Source organism: Orcinus orca, chromosome 15, assembly GCF_937001465.1.
Source record: "Orcinus orca chromosome 15, mOrcOrc1.1, whole genome shotgun sequence".
NCBI lineage: Eukaryota > Metazoa > Chordata > Mammalia > Artiodactyla > Delphinidae > Orcinus > Orcinus orca.
Window position 1 is genome coordinate 65,979,398 of NC_064573.1, and position 22,898 is coordinate 66,002,295.

General features: G+C 44.1%; 1 protein-coding gene across 7 annotated transcripts in view; it reads right to left on the reverse strand.

Annotated features, from left to right (window-relative positions):
* LOC101273335 (E3 ubiquitin-protein ligase RNF185) overlaps positions 1 to 12,742 on the reverse strand; it is an 88,016-nt gene extending 75,274 nt beyond the window's left edge. For 2 of the 7 annotated variants that reach the window (XM_033412886.2, XM_033412884.2), the window contains exon 1: positions 12,584 to 12,741. The gene's annotated coding sequence lies outside the window, so the exon portion shown is untranslated. Of the gene's footprint in view, positions 1 to 12,583 lie in introns of all 7 variants that reach the window. The other 5 variants (XM_012538215.3, XM_033412889.2, XM_033412887.2 and 2 more) reach the window with 4 other exon arrangements.
* Between the last annotated feature and the right edge of the window lie 10,156 nt (positions 12,743 to 22,898).

Consider the following 22,898-nt stretch of genomic DNA (forward strand, 5'->3'; position numbering starts at 1 on the left):
TGAATGGAGGTTCATTCCATCAGTTTATTTTTGTGTGCTTGAAAATTTTCCATTATAAAAGATACTTTTTAAAAAGGTCAGGTTGCAGAACAGTATGTGTATGAATTTATTTAGGTGAGAATAAAGTACACAAATGAGTATATATTTTGCAAAGAAAATGTCTACAAGGCACACACTAAACTATCAACAGTTATTTTTGGGATTGGGAGGGCTGGGGAACTTTGAATTTTATATTCCTATCCTGTTTCAGTGTTTTATGACAAGCAGATAGATATTACTTTTACAATAACATTTTTGAAAAAGTAAACTGTAAAATGTATGTACAATATTACATTTGTTACAACAATAATGAATATAAATATTAGAAAATGTCTTTAAAAATGTGGAAGGGCTTCCCTGGTGGCGCAGTGGTTGAGAGTCCGCCTGCCAATGCAGGGGACACGGGTTCGTGCCCCGGTCCAGGAAGATCCCACATGCCGTGGAGCGGCTGGGCCCGTGAGCCATGGCCACTGAGCCTGCACGTCCGGAGCCTGTGCTCCGCAATGGGAGAGGCCACAACAGTGAGAGGCCCGCGTACCACAAAAAAAAAAAAAAAAAAAAAAAAAAAAAAAATGTGGAAGAACATACCAAACTATTAATAGTGATTATCTCTGTACTATCTCTGGGGGCTCAGAGGTCCTCCTTGTTTATAAAGCTGACATTTTTACCTGTATTAATTCTAAAATCAGACAAAAGAATAACAGTACATTTAAAAACTTTTTTTCCCTGATGTTCTAGTTCTCCCCAATCCTGAAGGGTTCTGTATTGAAATCCTGGCTCCACCACTGACTAGCCATGTAGCTCTGGGAAATCCCTTAATGGCCTGAGTATCTTTTCTCACCTGAAAAATGAGAATGTCATACCTCCTACAGGGCTGCTAAGGTGGCCATATGCGATAACACAGTGACCTGGAGGACCCACCAAGGTAGGAGGGGGCCACTGCTGCAGGGGAGATGCACATACATGCACTTACCCTGGTTCACTGCCCTCTCCACTCACTGGCCCAACAAGGCTCTGCACAGTGCATTTTCCTACACACAGGCCTAAGGGGACAATCAGGGTCATGGTAGGTGTCAGGGTAGGAATGGCCAGGGGACAGTAATAGGTCAACTCAGAGTTTGCAGGGAATAGCAGTCATGCATCAGGCCAGGCACTGGGACAGGCCTGCAGGTCCCAACTCTAGGCAGACCATATCACTCTCATTCTAATTCTTAGCAGACTGACCACATGGTCCCTACCCGAGCTCTAGAGCTTCATCCTAGTAGGCACGCAAATATTTTCTGAGTGAGTGGGTGCAGGCATGTGTGACTGGTTTTGGTCAACTCCCAGGCCGGCTGCTCATATAACCTCTCTTTTACATATCCTGGGCCCTGTCACTGGAGCCTCCTCTCCTCACCTCCTACCTTCCCTCACACACAGGAACCTCACCACGCCAGGGCAGCAAGGCAGAAATGAGCAGCCTTCCCTGGGGACTGTCCACTGAGCACCTACAGAACAACAAAATGTGGACACAGCCTCATGGGCCCAGTAGGACTGGGACACTGCCCTAGAGAACAGAGGGCCCTAGTCGGCTCAGAAACTGGACAGAGTAGAAAGGAAGCTGGCCCTGAGCCTATGTGAGCTGCCATCCTGTTAAAAGCTCTCCTGCTCCCCGTAGGGCCTATAGATTTGGACCTGACCACACAGTAGCCTTCTTGTGGCTGGTTCTGTGCCCCTGTCCCTACCCTGACCATTCTTCACTCCTGAGCTGAATTCACTTTCTAGTTTTCAAAGCACATTCACACCTACTACCACTTCTGACCCTCACTCCATTTTACAGAGGACATCAGGCCAGGGATGTTAGAGGACTTACCCAAGGCCAGGCCATCATACATGTAATTCTGTGCCCAATTCAGACTTTCCAACACATCAACACTCTTTTCACTCTTACCTGTTACCCCTTTAACATGCAGCTTTACAAAATTAAATACCTGGTCTTTGTTTTCCCTCAAATTCACAGTGCAATGCTCTTAACTTCTGTGTTCTTTGAAGTGAGTGCAAAGCAAACTCACCACTCATCCATTTATGCGTGAAACCAAAGGATCTCTAGTACCAACTACAATTGACGCCTGGTGCTACCAACTGGGGTGAAGTGGGTAAAAAAGAGCAAGACCACATTGAACCCCTGGAGTCTAGAATAGGAGCTAATTATAAGAATCCTTAACAAGGAGCTCCATCAAACTTGCCTGTTTTTCCTAAACAAGGCACCCTCCCAGAGATCTGGTTCCTAGACCACCTCGGTGTTTTAAATAGGACCTGTAACTGGCTACAGCCTAAGAATCTATATTTTTAAATAAGTGTCCCACCTTCCACTCCAGAAGATTCTCTGATGAAGAGTTTTGGAAAATCAGCTGTTAAGGGGAGACTCTACCAAGCACAAAGCAATACAGCACAGCACAGAGTTTGGGAGGGACAGTAACCATAGGTCTTGTCCTTCAGAATACCCAACCCCCAACTATAGCCCACAGGGACTATGAAGAGGTCAGATAAACTTGGGGGGTGGGGGACAAGTCTGCTGAGATCTCAGACCACCCAGCACCTGGTCCATCTGGGACAAAGCTGATCATTTATAAAACAAGTTCACAGCTTGTTTTGGAAAACATCCCTAAAGTTGAGATGTTCAGGGCTTCCCTGGTGGTGCAGTGGTTGAGAGTCCACCTGCCGATGCAGGGGACACGGGTTCGTGCCCCGGTCTGGGAAGATCCCACATGCCGCGGAGTGGCTGGGCCCGTAAGCCATGGCCACTGAGCCTGCGCGTCCGGAGCCTGTGCTCCGCAACGGGAGAGACCACAACAGTGAGAGGCCCGCGTACCGCAAAAAAAAAAAAAAAGTTGAGATGTCCAAGGCAGCACATTTGGTGCTGGAACGAAGGCAGATTGGCAGATTTGTGATAGTTAATGATCCCTTAGGAACACAGAACCTGGCAGCTGAAGTTGCTTGACCCAGCATCCACACTCCTATTACCTTCCCAGAGCTAGCCTGGCCCACCTCACAGGAACTGAGCAAGGGAGAGAAAATGAGACTTGCATATTCCTCAAGGAATCACCAGGGAACGTGATCTCACGAGGACATCTCTTTGTAGTATTCTTGTGTTCAGTTCTCAGGTTCTAGAGAACCGCAGGTATGCATAATCTGCCTTCTCTGCCCCTTCAGCTCTAAGAATTCCTGGACCGGGGTGTATAGAGGCATCTGGAAATGGTGATTCTAATTATGAAGATTACAAATTTGGATGATAAATAACTGGCATGATGTGAGAGGTGACCCAGCAGAAGTCTTGTTCCTGTGGGCACATGCGTGTTCATACAGAAGCTTTCTGCCGGAACGGTGGCGAGCCCCAGCCTGTCTTCACTGCTCACTGATCACAGTAGGCAGAGATGGGACTTGCATTCTGAGAATGTCTACATCACACTCACAGAAGGTTAGAGTGGGAGGAAATCTGAGTAAGTTGATTGGAACTTGGAACACACAGAACCCAGGCTCTAAAATTTTGGAGTCTAAATGGAGTTTCCATCCCTAGGCTATATCTCACAGAGGCCTGGCCCTCAAGTATAGGACCAAGGACCTGAACAGCCTTTCAGGTCCAGAAGGACAGAAGAGGCTGAGCAAATGGCCTCTTTTCCTTAGGGCTGCACTGGTCTTTTTCTCTGGTATCCTCTAATCTCTCTATCTGTACAACTAACCCCACACCTACCTTCGAAGATTTATTAATGACCCTATTTGCCAGGCATTCAAGACACAAATATAAAGGGTTTCAGCCTAAGGGGGATAGAGGTAAGTAAACCGACAAGGCAGCCCAGTGTGCTGCGTGCTGACAGTAGTGTGTACAGAGTGCCTGAGGGCAGGGCTTGCTGGGGAGGACAGAGACACAGCACACAGGACAAGTGGATAACTCAATTTGCCAAGTTCAGTGTGGCTGGAGCCCAGAGAACATGTGGGGGTGGTAGGGCAGCAAGGGCTGCAATTGAGGCAGGAAGAAAGGCCTGGAAATCCTCATGCCTTCAACCCCTGCCTGTCAGGCTCACATTGCCTGCTGCACCACCTAACCCAGACCCGCCTAACCGTCCAAATGGTTCCATGATTCCAATGTCTCTTTCTCTCCCCATCCAGTTCCCATCCCCTGCTAAGTAAACTAGTAAATTCACATGACAGATTACAAGGCCACTAAAAATTATGCTTCTGTAAGGATTTTGCCTATATGGGAATTTTAATTATATAAAATAATGTTAAATGAAAATAGCAGGATAGAAAATTGTATACCAAATTGAACATACTGTATGATATTAACAGGTTAAAAGATACAGAAAAAAATTGGAAGGGGCCCAAATATTAACTGTAGTGGTCTTTGGATAACGGAATCATGGGCAGATTTTTAAAGCTTTTTTTCACACTTAACTGTACTTTCCACTTTTTCCATAGTAAGTACTATGTTATTAAGATTCAGAAAAAATATGGGACGATGTTAAAGGTCCCAGATCGTCAGATCTCAGTAGGGGACAAAAAGGAAAGCAATCTGATTAAAGAAATCTACACTAAGGTGTGATGAACCTTAGTATAATAATTCTCTCAGAAATTTTCACATTTTTAAATTTTATTGAGTCATATTTTTAATAAGTAACACATTCACATGGCTCAATTCAAAAGGTACAAAAGGATATAGACTGAGAAGTCTCTCTCTCCCATCCCTGGAACCTAGTCATCCTGCTGCCTGCCTTGGAGACCAATGGTACTAGACTATATCTTTAGGACACATTCCAGAAGTAGAACTACTGGGTCAGAGGGTATCTGTATTTGTAATTCTGTATCAAACACCCTCCAAAAAGGATGTGCCAATTTTTAGTCCCATGAAAAATACATAAGAGTGCTTATTACCCCCATCTTTGCCAATTATATGTATGTTTTCAAAAGAGAACACATAAGTAGCATGAGAAACATAGGGTAATTTTGGCAGTTTGGGACGATATTTTAAATTCACTAATTCACTCGCTAATTAGTTATTAAAATCCATTATGTTCCATGCACTATGCTAGGCCCTAGAGATAACAATTTCCAAACGTAACACATATCTGAGTGGGAATTCTAGGCTCAGCTGTTCCTACTTCTTCGCATTGTCTTCCATTATTTCTTTTTTCTTGTGTGTGTGTGTGTGTGTGTGTGTGTGTGTGTGTGTGTGCGTGTGCGTGTGTGCGCGTGAGCACGCAGCACACAGGATCTTACTTCCTCACCAGGGATGGAACCCGAGCCCCTTGCAGTGGAAGTGCGGAATCTCAACAACTGGACCACCAGGGAAGTCCCATTTTCCATTATTTCTAAATCAAAAGTGTTTTTGTTTCTTTTGTTTTAAGCTTCAATGATTTTTCTTAAAGTTTACCAGGTTTCATAAGTAAGGGTGAAGTAGGATTCGGATTACCCCAGCACAAACTTTCAAGGGTCATCCAAGAGGCTGCCTTCTGTCATTCCTTGTATCACTGTCTTAAAATGTTCCTTAACCTTTTATGGACTTTTGTCCTTAAAAATTATCATGGCACAGGGACTTCCCTGGTGGCACAGTGGATAAGACTGTGCTTCCAATGCAGGGGCCCTGCGTTCGATCCCTGGTCAGGGAACTAGATCCTACATGCGTGCCGCAACTAAGAGTTTGCATGCCACAACTAAGGAGCCCATGTGCCGCAAATAAGGAGCCGGGGAGCCACAAATGAGGAATCTTGGAGCCGCAACTAAGGAGCCCGCCTGCCGCAACTAAGACCTGGCGCAACCAAAATAAGCAAACAAATAAATATTAAAAAAAAAAATTATCATGGCACAGGGACTTCCCTGGTGGCACAGTGGTTAAGAATTCGCCGGTCAATGGAGGGGACACAGGTTTGATCCCTGGCCCGGGAAGATCCCACGTGCTGCGGAGCAACTAAGCCTGTGTGCCACAACTACTGAGGCTGCGCTCTAGAGCCCGCAAGCCACAACTACTGAGCCCTCGTGCCACAACTACTGAAGCCTGCATGCCTAGAGCCCATGCTCGGCAACAACAGAAGTCACTGCAATGAGCACGCGCACCGCAATGAAGAGTAGCCCCTGCTCGCCGCAACTAGAGAGAGCCGCGTGCAGCAATGAAGATCCAATGCAGCCAAAAATAAATTAATTAATTAACTAAATTAAAAAAAATTATCATGGCACAGACGAATATAATGGCTCTGGGTTCAAATCTCAGCTCCACTGCTTACTCTGTGACTTCAGTCATTATTTTCTCTCCAAGACTTTTTTTACTCATCTGTTAAAATGGGGCAATTACCTTCCTCACAAGATAGTTGTAGGGATTAAAGAGTAAAACAGTAAGGGACTAGCACAGTGCCTGGCACATAGTTAAGTGTTCAAGAAATGTTAATTGCTCCTCCACTGTGAGGTCTCACAGAGTACAATGAAGGTGTAACTGCTTCTTTATACTCCCCAGGGAGCTATGCAATCAGCAGGTATTTGGTTAACTTGCTGAATGAATGAGTCACAACCTCCCTTTCTGAATGAGCATCGCTCCTTGAAGGCATTGTAGGTGAGACATCAGAACTGTGTATGAGGAAATCCAGAACAGGACACAGTTTGATCTGGGCAAAATCAGATTTTCCCCAAAAGTGTCAAAATCAGGAGGCACTTGTTGTATCTATTATCACTATAAATAACATCAGCTAACACTCTGCTCAGCCCTTTACATGAATCATCTCATTTAATCGTTACAACCTGCCTTTGAGGTAAACACTGCTTACCATCTTCAGCATCCCCTGGGATGTTAGATTAAGGCGCAGAGTAGTTAGGTCACTTGCCCATGGTCACAGAGCCAGTCAGAGGCAAAGTTTTCAATTCCTAAGCCAATGTGCTTAAGTACCTCAGTGATCTGTCTGTGTGTCTATCTTCTCAAGCCCAGACCCAGCTTCCAGGTGCCTTGCTCAGCACAGGGCTAGACACCTCAAGAACACCTCATAAATGTGCATGGGCTGATGGCTCTGATGCCCAGGAGTGCTTAGAAGCGTACAACTCAAGATGAGTCAATGTAGCCAACTAAAGTTGTAGAAAATCAGTGTCCTAAAAGAACAAGACATTCTTCAGTGATGTTTTTCAGAACTGGAAATGTTACATAACTGTTTCAGAGTAATTTTTTCTTAAGTATTGTCCAAAACTCTTAAACAAATGAAAAAAAAAGATCGGGGATATGCAACCAGAAAAAGTTCAGGTTTCCCCAAATTAGTACCGACCTGTATTAGAGATTATGCTACTCACACAGAGGATTAATTATTCACTGAACTGTCTTGCTCACTCTAGTTAGACACCTCCTGGAGTCACATGCACAGTGCCTGACACAGAGTACATGTTCAATAAATGTATGTCAATAAATGATGGGAATTTGCCAATTTCAATTCAAACCAATATAACTGGATAAAATACTGTATTAAAGGAAGCTCTTCAGACTGGACAGATCCTAGTTAAGGGCTGTAAATTTCGAGTATAATACAGTGAGAGGACAAAACTGGAGCCAGAGGACCTAGTCTGATGCTCAGCTCTGCCAACTCAACTAAGCCAGGGTCCTCACCTGCAAAAGGGGTAATTGTGTCTGTCCTTCCTTTGTCATCAGAGAAATTTTCAAAGTGAGAGTTTTGCTTTTGTTTTCACACAGTCAGTAAATTCTTATTAAATTCAGATTCTATAAAATCTTATTAATTCAAATTTTATTTGCGGCTGAGCTGAAGACCTCTGAAATACTCTAAAGGCAGAGTATCAAGAAAATGAATAAGGTCGACAAGGTTTAACCAACTAAGGAGAAAACTTTCTAAGAGTTTCAATAACATCACCATATACTTGACAAAAACAATGTGATCTCACTTCTCCTTTCAATAAGAGGTCCCAAGGAGGACCATCAAGAGAGCATTTATAAGATAGACCAGCGGAGTTCCCTGGTGGTCTAGCGGTTAGGATTTGGCACTTTCACTGCTGTGACCCGGGTTCAATCCCTGATTGGGGAACTGAGATCCTGCAAGCCTCGCAGCCAAAAAAAAAAGACACTATGAACAGAGTAAGAAGGCAACTCACAGAATGGGAGAAAATATCTGCCAATCATATATCAGAGGGATCAATATCCTGAATACATAGAGAACTCCTAAAACTCAACAACAAAAAAATGAACAATCCAATTCAAAAACGGGCAAAGGACTTGAATAGACATTTCCCCAAAGAACATATACGAATGGCCAACAACATGAAAAGATGCTCAACATCACTAATTATTAGGGAAATGCAAATCAAAACTATGAGATACCATCTCATACCCATTAGGATGGCTACTATTTAAAAAACAAACAAACAGAAAACAAGTGTTGGTGAGGAGGTGGAAAAATCAGAACCCTTGTGCACTTTTGGTGGGAATGTAAAATGATTCAGCTGCTGCAGAAAATTCTAGGGCAGTTCCTGTATTTTCCAAAATGTCTAATATGAGCACATATAACTTTCACAATTAGAATTACTGGGGTGTGTGTGTCTGACTATGTGTGTCTTCAAGATAGTCTAGTTAGAGCCAAATGCTCTGGGGTCAAGAGAAGCGTGGGTGCACTGGTAGCTTTGCCACCTCAGGCAGCTGCCCAAGGCCATCACCAGTCCTGAGCATTTCCAACTACCACTGACTCCTTGACTCCCTGCCTGTGACCAGACAAACACAAGAGTAGCTCCCAAATTACAGGATCTCCTAGTGGTCTTATCACATCCGGGATGATGCTGTACTACCCCTTTCACTTGACATGGCCGCCCCAGCTCTGCATGGTCAGCAGTGGTTGGGGCTGAACCAACCTCTGAGTGGTCAGACGTACAACTCACTCTGCACTTCAACATGTCCAAATCCAACTGCCATCAGGTCACGGAGTTACTGGCACTGCCTCAGATTTTGCAGTTCAGCTCTCAATGAATTACTTCAAGGGGCTTCAGGGGATCTGCAAACTCTGAATATTTACATGTAAAATTATACATGATGACAAGTAACTCAATTACAAAAGGGCAAAGGATTTGAATAGACATTTTCTCCAAAGAAGAAATGACCAACGTGCACGTGAAAAGCTGTTCAACACCATCTAGCCTTAGGGAAATGCAAATAAAACTACAATGAGATGCCACTTCACACCCACTACAGTGGAAAATAATAATAATAATAAAGGACAATAACAAATGTTGAAGAGGGTGTGGAGAAAATGGAATCCTCATTTATTGCTAATGAAAATGTAAAATGGTGGACTTCCCTGGTGGCACAGTGGTTAAGAATCCGCCTGCCAATGCAGGGGACATGGGTTCAATCCCTGGTCCAGGAAGATCCCACATGCCGTGGAGCAATTAAGCCTGTGTGCCACAACTACTGAAGCCCGCGTACCTAGAACCAGTGCTCTGCAACAAAGACCCAACACAGCCAAAAATAAATAAATTTTTTTTAAAAGAAAATGTAAAATGGTGAGCTGCTGTGGAAAACAGTTCGGCAGGCAAAAAGTTAAAAATAGAGTTGCCATTGACCCAGCAAGTTCACTCCTACGTAAACACATTTAAGAGAACTGAAAATATGTTCAAACAAAAATTTGTACATGAATGTTCAGAGCAGCACGTCATAACAACTAAAAGACAGAAACAACTTAAATGTCAATCAACTGACAAATGGATAAACAAAACACAGTATATCCCTACAGTGGAATATTACTCAGCCATAAAAAGGACTGAAGTACTGACACATGCTATGACATGGATGAACCCCAAAAACATTACACTTAATGAAAGAAGCCAGACATAAAAGGCCACATACATGTGATTCCAGATTAGTGGTTGCCAGGGGATGGGAAGAGGGGAGACTAGGGAGAAACTGCTAACATGTACAGGGCTTCTTCGGAAGATGAAAATGTTCTGGAATTAAGACAGTGGTGATGGTTGCATAACTTTGTGAACATTCACACTTTAAAATGGTGAATTTTATGATATGTGAATTCTACCTCAAAAAAATAAATTTGAGCAACAGTCTACAAAATAATTGGCCAGTTCTCTTCAAAAGTTTAGTCATGAAAGACAAAAAAGGCTGAGGAACTGTCTCAGATTTAAGAGACTAAGGAGACTTGATACTAAATGCAATGCGGGAAACTGGATTGGATCCTGGAACAGAAAAAGGACATTAGTGGGACAAATGGCAAAACTTAAATAAAGCCTATAGCTTAGTTAGTAGTACTGTATTTACGTTAAATTTATTAGACAATGTTATTATGGTTATGTAAATGTTAACATTAGGGAAAGCTGGGTAAAGAGTATACAGGAAGTTTGTGTATTATTTCTGGAAGTCTAAAATTATTTCAAAATAAAAAGTAAAAAAGAAAGTACATGGAGCAGGTCAGGGGGTTGGCAATTTTTTTTCTGAAAAGCACTGTACATTAAATACCTTAGACTTTGCAGACCGTATGGTCTTTGGGGCAACTCTGTTGCCAAAAACAGTACGTAAATTAAAGGGTGTGGCTGTGTTCCAATAAAACCTTATTTACTTGGTTCGATTTTCCTAAAATGCTGATTTAGGTACTTTTTTAAGAGGAAAATTTCAGATTGAGAAGTTTTAAAGACACCATTAAATTACAATCATTTTACTCAACGCCTGGATAATATCTGAATAAGCATTTCACAACTTTTTTTACAACCTAGGAAACACAAACAAAAAAGGGAGGAAGATAAACACAGGCAGGAAGCCTTGGCTCAAACCCAACCTTTTTTTTGGCATTCCAGCAGGATTGGGTCAATATGGAACCTCTGTTCTATAGGGCAATGTAAGCATTCTAACAGGTTTCTAAACAGTGATCTGCTTGGAGTTTTGTAAATCACAAAATAAGGAGCTCTGATGTTTAATTAGAAAACTAAAGATATGCTAGAAGCATTATCTGCAGATTACATGTGAGGATGAACTGGCAAGTCAAGTCCATCACAGGATTGGTTTTAAATGTTGATGAAATTAGCCAACAGATTGCAAAAACTCTCTCAGTAGACACAACATCTATAACAACAAACTGCGGGAGAGAGGATTAACGAGGGATTCATGTCCTGGAGCTGGGGGAGGCTGGCTTGAACAGCCTCCTTCCAACCCATACTCTTCAGCTCTGTGAGTCCAAAGAGTTCACTGGCTTCTCCTCATCAAAGTCTTCAGATTCATTTCCAAGTTATTCTAAGAAAGTAAGCTACAAACTGATGGGGTGGGGACCCTGCTTAGTTATTCATTCAACAAACATTTAAGGAGCCCTTATCAGATGGGCCATTCCAAAGTCCTTGAAAAGAAGGATGGTACACAGGACAAGGAAGAGATGACAAAAGTTCAAACCCACTGGCCTCACTTCTAGAGATGTAGGCTGGGGGGATGGAGATGTCAAGAAAAGAGGGCAGAAAAAGAAGACAGCACCAGAAAGACTCAAAGTAACTACTCAGAATTAGACACTTTCAAGTTGAAAAGGACCTCCATCTAATAACTCCTTTGACAGGGAGTTCACTAACTCTGGAGGCAATCCATTCCATTGCTGGTCACCTGTGGCCAGCATTAAGTTCTTCTATTAAATCAAAATTTTGTCTTCCTGTAGAATCCACCTATTGATCCTAGTTTCTGCCTCTTTCAACCGCAAAGATGAAGTGGAAGCCCTCTTCACCATAACAATCTTTTCTGTTTTTGATGAGATTGTTTTGTTTTCCCTTCCATTGCTCTCTTTTCTGGGCTAAACATTCTCGCCAGCCACCCCCCTCACCCCCCAAAGAGTTCCAGCTGCCTCAAAGCAAAGAATGCATATCTAGAATTCACAGCAAGAAAACACTTAAGATCAGTGGGCTTCAAACATCGGTATGCAGAGGACCCCCGAGGAGCATGTTCAAAATATAGTTTCCCTGGTTCCGACCCAGATTCTAAATGAGTCTTATTTGAGTCCTGCACTGTGAAGTATGCACCGTAGGGTATTTCAAAGCAGAGGCTGTGAGAACCATATTTAGAGATACACTGCCTTGTTTCACAAATGAGGAAACTGAGGCCCGACACAGGGAAAGGATTTGGCCCATGAAGCACAACTGGCTGTCGGCGACGAAGTCTCAGAGTCGGGCCTCTTACTCCCAAGCCCAACTCTATTCAGCGCGCTTCCGGGCCTCGGCCTCTCCACTCGGGGCAAACTCATTAAAAGCACCTCCGCATGAGAGAGGCGGCCTCGACTGGAAGTCAGAGTTAGAGTGAGTCTCTGCCTGGAAAGGAGAGCTTGTGGGGGCCTTTTCCCTACTTGGGGCCTCAGTTTCCCCAAACTGTAATCACTGGACGAAAGACCACAATACAAGCCTGACCTCCCTTCTGGGGCGAATGGCCCGGGCCAGGGCTGGACTTGTTGTCTCTGTGCTGCTGGGCTCAGATGTCGCAGCCCGTGGGCCTGCTGAAGGCGGAACCCGGTCCCCGCCCGCGTCCCTCAACCTGGACGGCCCCCACCTGCCGCCCCAACCCCTCATGTACCTGCCTCTGCTCAGCTAATGCCGCCGAGGGCGCCCCAGCCTGTCCGTCCGTCGGCCGTCCAGCCAGCCCCTTAGCTGGGTCAGTCCGGCCGGCCGGACTTCAGATTCCTCCTACGCGTACGCTGGTCAGCTGACTCAGAGCCGCCGCTCTCCGGCGACTTCCGGCCACAACCGGAAAAGGTTGGTCCCCGCCGCTGTGCTTCAGCCCCAGATACTGGGCTCTAAGGTTCCGCCTGCTGGCAGGAAGCGGAAAAACACAGGGATCGTTTAGCAGCTTTTCAAAAAGCCTAAGTCCGGGCATGGAAAGCCCCAGACGTGCTTGGAACATTTTTGTTGGAACAGAGTGTAAGGATGATGGGAATCAGAATGATGGGAATATGTCATAGGACACAGGAGCTAACTTGAAGGAGATCCCACTGGCCAAATCTGGGCAATTTGAGCAAAATACATAATGATAGTAACAGAATATAACTGAATAAAATTATAACCCAATGACTCTTTACTGATATAAATAAAGAAGTGATTAATAAATGGGGGAGAAGGGGAAATTCTTCCTTTTAGTAGAATGACAACTAGCAGATATGACGGAGTTAGAAAATCAGTAATGGACGATAAAGCTAGAGGAACAGGATGGTTACACAGTAAAGGGTCTCCCATAAATTACTTATTGATTGCAAAGGGAAAATAGGAATTTCACAGAGGTGTAACCTCGCAGAACAAGTGAATCAAAATGATCAGAGTTAACATCACCAGTTATAGGTCAAGTAAAGATTATGTGCCTCCTGGAAGGGATGAAATTTGGATATGGATCGTGGTTTAGGGGTTGGGTATCAATGTTAAAATTTCTATTGTGGTTATGTTAAGAGAACACCCTTGTTCTTAGGAAATATTCACTGAAGTATTTAGGGGTAAAAGGGCACAATGTCTCCAACTTAATTTCAAATGATTCAGAAAAAAATTCAGGTGTATAAAAATTGAGAGCATGATTTAAGGAAATGAGGCAAAATGTAAGCAAGTGGTGAATCTAGGTGAAAGGTATATGGAAGTTCCTTACATAATTTTTGCAACTTTTCTTTAAGTTTCAGATGCCAACTAAAGAAGGTCTCTTGACACCCGGTTCTACAAGGATTGAGTCATTAGCCACGGTAGTCTCTGACCTTCAACACACAATGAAAGGAGTTCAGGGGCGAAGATCAGGAATGAGGCACTCTCTGTTCTGGGAAAACTGGCAGAACAGGTCTTCAGATGGTTAGATATTTTCAGGAGAAAATTTTAGGAGCCCAATTTCTTGCATATTTTCATACCTAGAAAGACACTAATGTCATTAACTGAGATATGTGTTCCTCGTGACTCACAGCAACCTTCTACTGAGATGTGTGCTTGATTGCTCATACCCATTCTCCAAAATCACATATAAACCAACCTCACCCACCTCTTTGGAGCAGTTCCTCAAAGCTATCTAAGAGGCTGTTTCCCCCTGGGCTATAGTCATCAGTAAGTCCCCAAATAAAACTGAAACAGCTCTCACATTGTGCATTTTTATTTCAGTGGACAATGATATAAAAATTAAAATTTACCCCCAGAATGAGGGGAGTGCCTTGGTTCTAGCCAATTTACTTATTTACCTATCAAACATTAATTTATGTGCTGAGCACTGGTGATGCAGTAGGAAACGAGACAAGATCTTTGCTTTCATGCCTAGCAGGAGAAATATCAAACATACAATCACAAAACTAATGGGCTACTTGGCTTGAAAATATTAATAGCTAACATTTACCGAGCGTACCTAAGCACACACCAAACAATGGTTAATTTGATCCTCACAGCAGCCCTGCAAATGGTTTTGATCATTACCTCTGCTTTACAAATGGGTAAAGGAAAACTTTTAAAAGTTTATGCAATTTTATCCTTTAATTAACAGTTTTCAGATGACATACTGATAGGTGAAAGAGCTGCAATTTGCACCCAGACATTGTTCTCTGGAGTTCTTCTTCTTTTTTTTTAATTTATTTTTGGCTGTGTCTTTGTCGCTGCACGTGGGCTTTCCCTAGTTGGGATGAGCGGGGGCTACCCTTCATTGTGGTGCACGGGCTTCTTAATGCAATGGCTTCTTTTGCTGCGGAGCACGGGATCCAGGTGCACAGGCTTCAGTAGTTGTGGCTCGTGGGCTCTAGAGTGCAGGTTCGGTAGTTGTGGTGCACGGGCTTGATTGCTCCGCAGCATGTGAGATCTTCCCCAACCAGGGATCGAACCCGTGTCCCCTGCACTGGCAGGCAGATTCTTAACCACTGTGCCACCAGGGAAGTCCTGTTCTCTGGAGTGCTTAACACCCATCTTCGTTGTTTCATGAATTCAACAAGCATTTATTAAGTACCTGCAATTATCCCAGGGACTGTCTTAGGGGTTGGGTCTGAGTAGGGGGTGAAGGTAGTAGATGAAATAAACTCATAGATGAAATTCCTCATCTGCCAGACTTCTCTTCAAATTCCTGTGGACACAGGGATGTTTCTAGTCACATGAACCTGGATTTGAGTCCAGGCTCTGAGAAACAGAAAAGCAGCCCCTGATACCCAGGAGCTAGCCTGGCACTTACAGGAAGGCCTTGGTGTTCTCCTGTTGAGCATAAAAACAAAACACAGAACATCAACATCAGACAAGGCTGCTCTGTGACTCTGATGGATCAGGACAATATAAAGACCTCGCCATAATCATGTATGAACCAGACAAAGCAAGAGCATTGTCCAAAGCACAAAAATGACCAAGTATTTCCCTAACCTAGCTCATATAGAGATTGCTGCTTCTTCACCAATTACGGCTTTAGTCTCAGTCTAGTCTTCCCTCGTTCTAGATAAGATTTACCAAGGTACCCGTCATAGACAGCATCTGATCCAGATAAAACCCAGCTTCCTTATTTATTTAACTATAGTTGATTTACCATATTGTGTTAGTTTCAAATGTACAGTTTCAGATTCTTTTTTTTAAAATTAATTATTTTTAGATTCTTTTCCATTATAGGTTATTACAAGGTATTGAATATAGTTCCATGTGCTATACAGTAAATCCTTTTTGTTTATTTTATTTTATTTTAAAAATCTTTAGAATTTATTTATTTTTTTGGCTGCACTGCGAGGCTTGTGGGATCTTAGTTCCTCAACCAGGAATCAAACCCGGGCCCTCGGCAGTGAAAGCACGGAGTCCTAACCACTGGACTGCCAGGGAATTCCCTATCTATTTTATATATAGTCGTGTGTATCTATTAATCCCATACTCCTAATTTATCCCTCGCCCTCCCCTTTCCCCTTTGGTAACCATAAGTTTATTTTCTTTGTCTGTAAGTCTTTCAGTTTCATTAAGTTGATCTGTATTATTTGTTTGGATTCCACGTATAAGTGATAGCATATAATATTTGTCTTTCTCTGCCTGACTTACTTCACTTAATATAATAATCTCTAGGTCCATCCATGTTTCTGCAAATGGCAATATTTCATTCTTTTTAATGTCTGAGTAATATTCTATTGTGTATATATATATATATATCACATCTTTATCCATTCATCTGTTGATGGACATTTAGGTTGCTTCCATGTCTTGGCTATTGTGAATAGTGCTGCCATGAACACTGAGGTGCATATATCTTTTCAATTAGAGTTTTTGTCTTTTCCAGATATATGCCCAGGAGTGGGATTTCTGGATTATATGGTAACTCTATTTTTAAGTTTTTGAGGAACCTCCAAACTGTCTTCCATAGTGGCTGCACCAACTTACATTCCCACCAACAGTGTAGGAGGGTTCCCTTTTCTGCACACCCTCCCCAGCATGTATTATTTGTAGACTGTTTAATGATGGCCATTCTAACTGATGTGAGGTGATACCTCATTGTAGTTTTGATTGGCATTTCTCTAATAATTAGCGATGTGGAGCATCTTTTCATGTGCTACTTGGCCATCTGTATGTCTTCTTTGGAGAAATGTCTATTTAGGTCTTCTGCCCATTTCTTAATTGGAAACACTGCTTCCTTAAGCCCACCCCCAAATTATCACACACAAGCCCAAATCCTAAATGTCCTTCCTAAGACTCTGTTACTGAGATGCCCTATCATTCCTCATAGTTCACATCCCCCACTTTGCTGTAACAAATAATAAACTCAACTTGTTCAACCACGGGTGTGCTTCTGGTGGTCTCTGATTGGAGAGCATTCAAAGATCCCTTGCTCACTAGCTATGTGAATTCAGACATCAGTTTCACCTACAGAAGCCCCCATTTCCTCACCTGTTGAAATGCAAAGATTTATTCCTACCTCAGAAGGTTGTTGTGAGGATATGGAACAGGCTTAGCACTGAGAGCTCTCAGTGTACTTTGAAAAATTCCTGCTTGAGATGCAAACTATTATATATAGGACAGATAAACAACAAGGTCCTACTATATAGCACAGGGAACTGTATTCAATACCCTGTTCTAAAGTATAACGGAAAAGAATATGAAAAATAATATATATGTATAAATGAATCACTTTGCTGTACAGCAGAAATTAACTCAACATTGTAAATCAACTATACTACAATAAAAATAAAATAAAATTCCTGCTTGAGCTGCTACCTCCTTTGAAAAGTCACAGAGCACCATCATTATGAAAAGATATTGAAGCCAACAGCTCCAATTAAGACAACGTGCTGATTGTATTCCCCTTTGTTCTTTTCTTGGGTTCAGGAGGCAGACTAAAGGCGAGAGTTCAACTTTTCCTTTGTCAGAAATGAGGTCATTCTCATGGTCTTTTCTGGAAACGTTCCTGAAACTTTAACGTAAGGGAACCAGCACTGTTTATTTCTTCATGTTCTTGCTATTAAAAATGTTCCCAAGACATAACAGAATTGGAACTACCAAACTTGGAAGCACTTCAGCTTCAAAAATATATCAAGTAATATCTTCTCTGCTTATCACATTAAGGTACTTACAGACCCTAGAAGCCCTGTTGGTGATGTTTGCATTTATGCTGCTAGGACCCAGCATGGATTTAATAGTATTTGATGCCTACAGCAAACTGTGCTAAATAAAAAATATTTATTCCTGTTGGGAAGAATAAAATAAATAGAAATGTTCTGATGTCTTCCTCTGCTTGCTCTGAGCATCCCAAGGGTTCTCATGTTAATAGCCCTAACCTTCCCCCGCCCCCTCACCTCCTCTCCAGTTATTCCTCCGACTAATAATAACACGCATACGAATAATGGCAGCTAATATTTACTGAATGTTTATTAACGTGTCACACACAGTGCTAAGGGCTTTATGCAGTTTAATCCTTACCCCCAAATTTCGAAACAAGTATTATTACACAAGAGGAGCTAGAGGCCCAGAGAAGTTAAGCAGCATATCCAAGGCCACACAGCTGGTAAGAATCAGGTTCATTTGGAATCTGACAACAAACCTCCTCCTGTTAAAATGCTGCCTTGCCACCCTGGGCCAGCGAGTAGGGTCTATGAAGCGACAGAGGGAGGGATGGGCCTGGAAAGAAAGAAAGGGCAGGGGCAAGGGGGAGTGGGGGTCCATGCAGAGGCAATCAGATCTTCTCCAGAGTGCAGAGGGAAGGGGTGGAGATTAGGAGCACAAGTCAAGTAGGAGGCCATTGCAGAGCCTCAGAGGTAGTGGGGACTTGTGTCAAGGGTTTTGGGGGGCCAGGAAGGTTGAATAGTGGGAAAAGGCAAGTTATTGTGAAGGAGAAAAGTGTGATTAAGGACCTGAGGCCTCACAGGTGTATAACTGCCAGGTGAGGAGAGGCAAGGATTCTAGGGGACCTTCTGCCCTATGTGATCTGTTAAGGCTCACAGATCCCTGCCCTTCTCTGGGCCTCAGTGTTTCCTCTGTTCAATGCAGGGAGAGAAGATTCCAGGATCCCAGGAACCAGTCCAGCTTGGGTAGGTGGTGAGGAGATAGCATCACTTTTTCCTTTGGTCTCCTCACCTGACATGGGAAAGAAGGTTCCCTGAGCCTGGCCCATCCCCATCCAAACCCCAGGCTCGGGTTAGTCTCCCGCCATGGGTCCAGGAGACTCAGAGAGAAAGACCATGTATGCAAACAGAATGGAGAATAAGCCAGAGGAAGCACCCCCAGTCCTCCTCAACTCCAACCGTTCCTCGGAGGAGGTGGGCCTGTTAGAAGCATGGCCTCATTGTTTACCCAACCCAGAGCAAATGTGCAAATCCTTGCTGTGTACCTTCAGGCATGTCACCTAACCTTGAGCCTCAGGCTCCTCTCATTCTCTGTGCATGGGTTCTAAGGTTGGGCTGAAGTCCACTGCACCCCTGCCATCAATCCTTCTGCCCCAGGACAGCTCACGGTCTGTTTCTTCTGCCTTCTGCCAAGGCCTGGCCTAGGGCTCTGCAACATGGCAGCCCTGCTGGCCGAGGACAGCGTCTCACTTGGGTCGAGGGCAGAGTGAACCAGCCTGACTTCTCAGGTTCAAGTCTGGATGGTATTATTTGTTTAGGGACATGGCCACTAGATGGTATCAGGACTATATTCTGGAATCTTCTGAGAACTGGGCAAGGAGGACCCTATTCCTGGGAGTTAGGCTCTTCCCAGAGGATTCTGTAATATTCCCAACACAGATGAGGCTTGGACAAAAGTCTAGGAAACCAAGGAAGGTTTCCTAGTGAAGGAGAGGAAAATCAAGAAGGCACCAAGAAATCATGGTCCAAACCCTGGGCAGTGTGGGGAGGGAGGTGGGGTACTCATCTGGCAGCCCATCTCTGACCTGCACCTCTGGGAGCCCAGGAAGGAAGGGAGGAATATTCACTCAGGGTGTACTATGTGCCAGGCATTATGAGGAGACTTTTTTTCTTACATTTTTATCAGTGAGTCCTGTTTTTTTGTTTGTTTGTTTTGGGTTTTTTTGGCTGTGCCACATGGCTTGTGGGATCTTAGTTCCCTGACCTGGGATCGAACCCCAGCTCCCCAGCAGTGAAAGCGCCGAGTCCTAACCACTGGACAGCCAGGAAATTCCCATCTCAGTGAGTCCTCTTAATAGTTCATTGAGGAAATAATTATCGGCCATTTTACAGAGGAGGAAACTGAAGGAATATGACGAATGTCACACAGCAAAGTAGAACTGTATTTTGTGCTTCCGAGTCCTGGAGGATGAGCTAGAAGTTGGGTGACCAAATAAAATGCAGGATGCTCAGTTAAATATGAATTTTACATAAACAATGAATGGTACATATTTATACAAAAAATTATTTGTCATTTATCTGAAATACAAATTTAACATGGTGACTTTTATTTTTTGCTAATCAAGAAATCCTAGATACAAGGGATGCCCATGGCCAGGACTGTGAGGTCTAGGAGAGAAGTTTGAGTGACACCATGACCCCCTCTCAGGTGTGGGGAGGAGGCCCAGGCACCAAGGTCAACAATTGCCTGCCACCTGCTGCCTGGCCACCAGGGGGCAGCCGAAGTTTGCACAGCTCCTGCTTGGGTGACTGGAAACTTTCCCAGGGCCCGGGAGTAACAAAGACCTAAAGGGATCAAGATCCTCAGACTCTCATTTTCCCCCACCCTGCACCCCATCTGTCACCTTGGCTCCCACACCCCAGAAAATCGCTCCACCCTTTGTCCATCCACGATCAGGCCAGAAACCCGGGAATTATTTTTTTTTCTCAAGACTAGATATAATTTGAATACAAAAAAGGTTAAAAGTCTTAAGTGTTTCCCTGCAAGAATGTTTACATATGAACACACTTGCGTAACCACCACACAGATCAAGACAGAGCCGTGCTGTCCAATTCAGAGCCCTCTAGCCTCATGTGGCTACTGAGCGCTTGAAATGTGGAATCCAAATTTAGATGCGCTGTAAATATAAAATACACACTGATTTCAAAGACTTAATATGAACAAAGAATGTAAAATAGTTCGTTAATAATTTAAAAGTATTGATTACATGCTGAAATAATATTTTGCACATGGATTACATAAAATGTATCATTAAAATTAAGCTCACCTGTTTCTTTTATTTTTTTAAACTGTGGCTAGAAAATTTTAAATTACATTCATCGCTTGCATTAGAGTTTTATTGTTCAGCACTGGCGTAGACAGATCTGACTTATTCACCTGTAAAATTGGGACTCAGGGAATTTCCTGATGATCTAGTGGTTAGGAATCCATGCTTCCACTGCAGGGAGCCCGGGGTTCAATCCCTGTTCGGGGAACTAAGATTCCGCAAGCTGCATGGCATGGCCAAAAAAGAAAATACAACTCTTCAAGACTTACCTGGCTGTCCAGTGGTGTGCGGTGCGGCTCGGCCAATAAATAAATAAGATAAAACAAAATAAAATTGGGATTTGGAGAGGTGGAATCATTGGCTGATGTTTACACTGCCTAACCATGGCAGAATGGGATGGGAAATGGGGTCAATTTGAACCCTGAGCCCGTAGTTTCCACAGTGCCTGCCCTCCAGTCCCCTGTCCTGAATGGGGGTGCTGCTGTGGGGTGTTGAGCAGTGTTTGGGTGCCCCAGACTCCAGCAGCATACCCCCTCCCTGCTGTGAGCCCATCCTGGGTTGCGGGAGTCAGGGAGGGGCTTCCTGGAGGAGGTGATTAAACCAACACTTGAAAGATGAGTAGGAACAAGCCCAGGTGAAGAAGAGGGAAGTATTTTAGGTAAAGGGAACAGCATGTGCAAAGGCCCTAAGAGGGCCTGGTGATTGAAGAAATGAAAGTAGTTCTGTGTGGCTGGAGCAGAGAAGTGGGGATCTGGTGAGGTCAGCCAGGCCCAGATTCTGCAGGTCATGAAAAGCTTCAACTTGAAGGCCAGAGAGGGTCAGGGGACTGACCTGGCCAGGCTTGTGTGTGGTTGTGTGCGGTTTTTTTTTTGGTCGTGCCCTTTCGGGATCTTAGTTCCCCAACTAGGGATTGAACCCTGGCCTGGGCAGTGAAAGTGCCAAGTCCTAACTAATGGAGACCCCGCAACCCCCCGCCTGGGGAATTCCAGTCTTGTGTTTTAGAAAGATTAGGCCTGTTGCCATTTGGAGAATCCTTATTCTAAGAGAGAAAATGAAAGCCAGAGAGGCAAAGGGCTTTTCAGCATCACACAGTGAGTGTGACCAGGCAGGTACCAGAAGGGACGGGAAAGGCACAAAGACAGCCTTCCTTGTTGAGGAGTTTCCCTAGGAGGCGCTGGCTTTAGATGCCCACTAGGTGACAGCAGTGGAGGGACCAAAATCGGGGGCTTCTGGGAGGGCCCTCTCTGCTGTCCCACAGGCCTTTCTGCTTCCATCTCTCTGGTCTGGGCGTGAGAGGGCTCCTCCCTGGGCCCTCTCGTCCACATCCCAGACCAACAAGGAGAGCCTGGGTGTCAAGAAGCTCAAGGTCTGGTCCTAGCTCTAACTCCCCTCTGCTGCTGTCCTTGGGCAAATTCACATATAAAACAGTGCTTGAGGGCTTCCCTGGTGGTGCAGTGGTTAGGAACCCGCCTGCCAATGCAGGGCACACAGGTTTGAGCCCTGGTCCAGGAGGATCCCACATGCTGCAAAGCAACTAAGCCCATGCGCCATAACTACTGAGCCTGCACTCTAGAGCCCGCGAGCCACAACTACTGAGCCCGCGTGCCATAACTGCCGAAGCCCGTTCGCCTAGAGCCTGTGCTCTGCAACAAGAGAAGCCACCACAATGAGAAGCCCGCACACCTCAACAAAGAGCAGCCCCCGCTCACTGCAGCTAGATAAAGCCAGCACACAGCAACAGAGACCCAACACAGCCAAAATTTTTAGATAAATAAATAAATAAATAAAACAGTGCTTGAAAACTTGGGTTCTTGGCTGGAAAAATGGAGATTTATTACTTAGTCTACCAGGGGCCAAATTCTTCTGTCAGACCTCCCTCTGGGCCTCTTGACCTGCCCTCTTCATCCTGTTGAGTGAGTTAGACTCCCAGGGCCTCCCCAGGCCCCAAGGGCCAGGCCAGTCCCAAAACGGAAGGAGGTGATGTGAGCTAAGTTCTCTGAGTTACAGCCAACAAACAACCCAGGTTTCAACCTCAGCCAAAGAGCCCTGGGTGGGATGGAAGGGTGGGTAATCAGCAGAGCCTCCCTGTGTCTCCAGTGTGAAGTGGGGTGAAGAGTTGCTGCCCTGCTTCTCCTCACCCCACTGCTGGGTAGGGTTACCAGGTATAGTAGGTAAAAACACAAGACACCCAGTTAAATTAGAATGTCAGATAACCAAAAAAAATAACTGCAGTGTTTGGGGCACATACTTACACTAAAAATGATTCCCTGATTTCTAAAATTCATATTTAACTGGGCATCTACAATTTATTAGGCAATTCTACCACTTG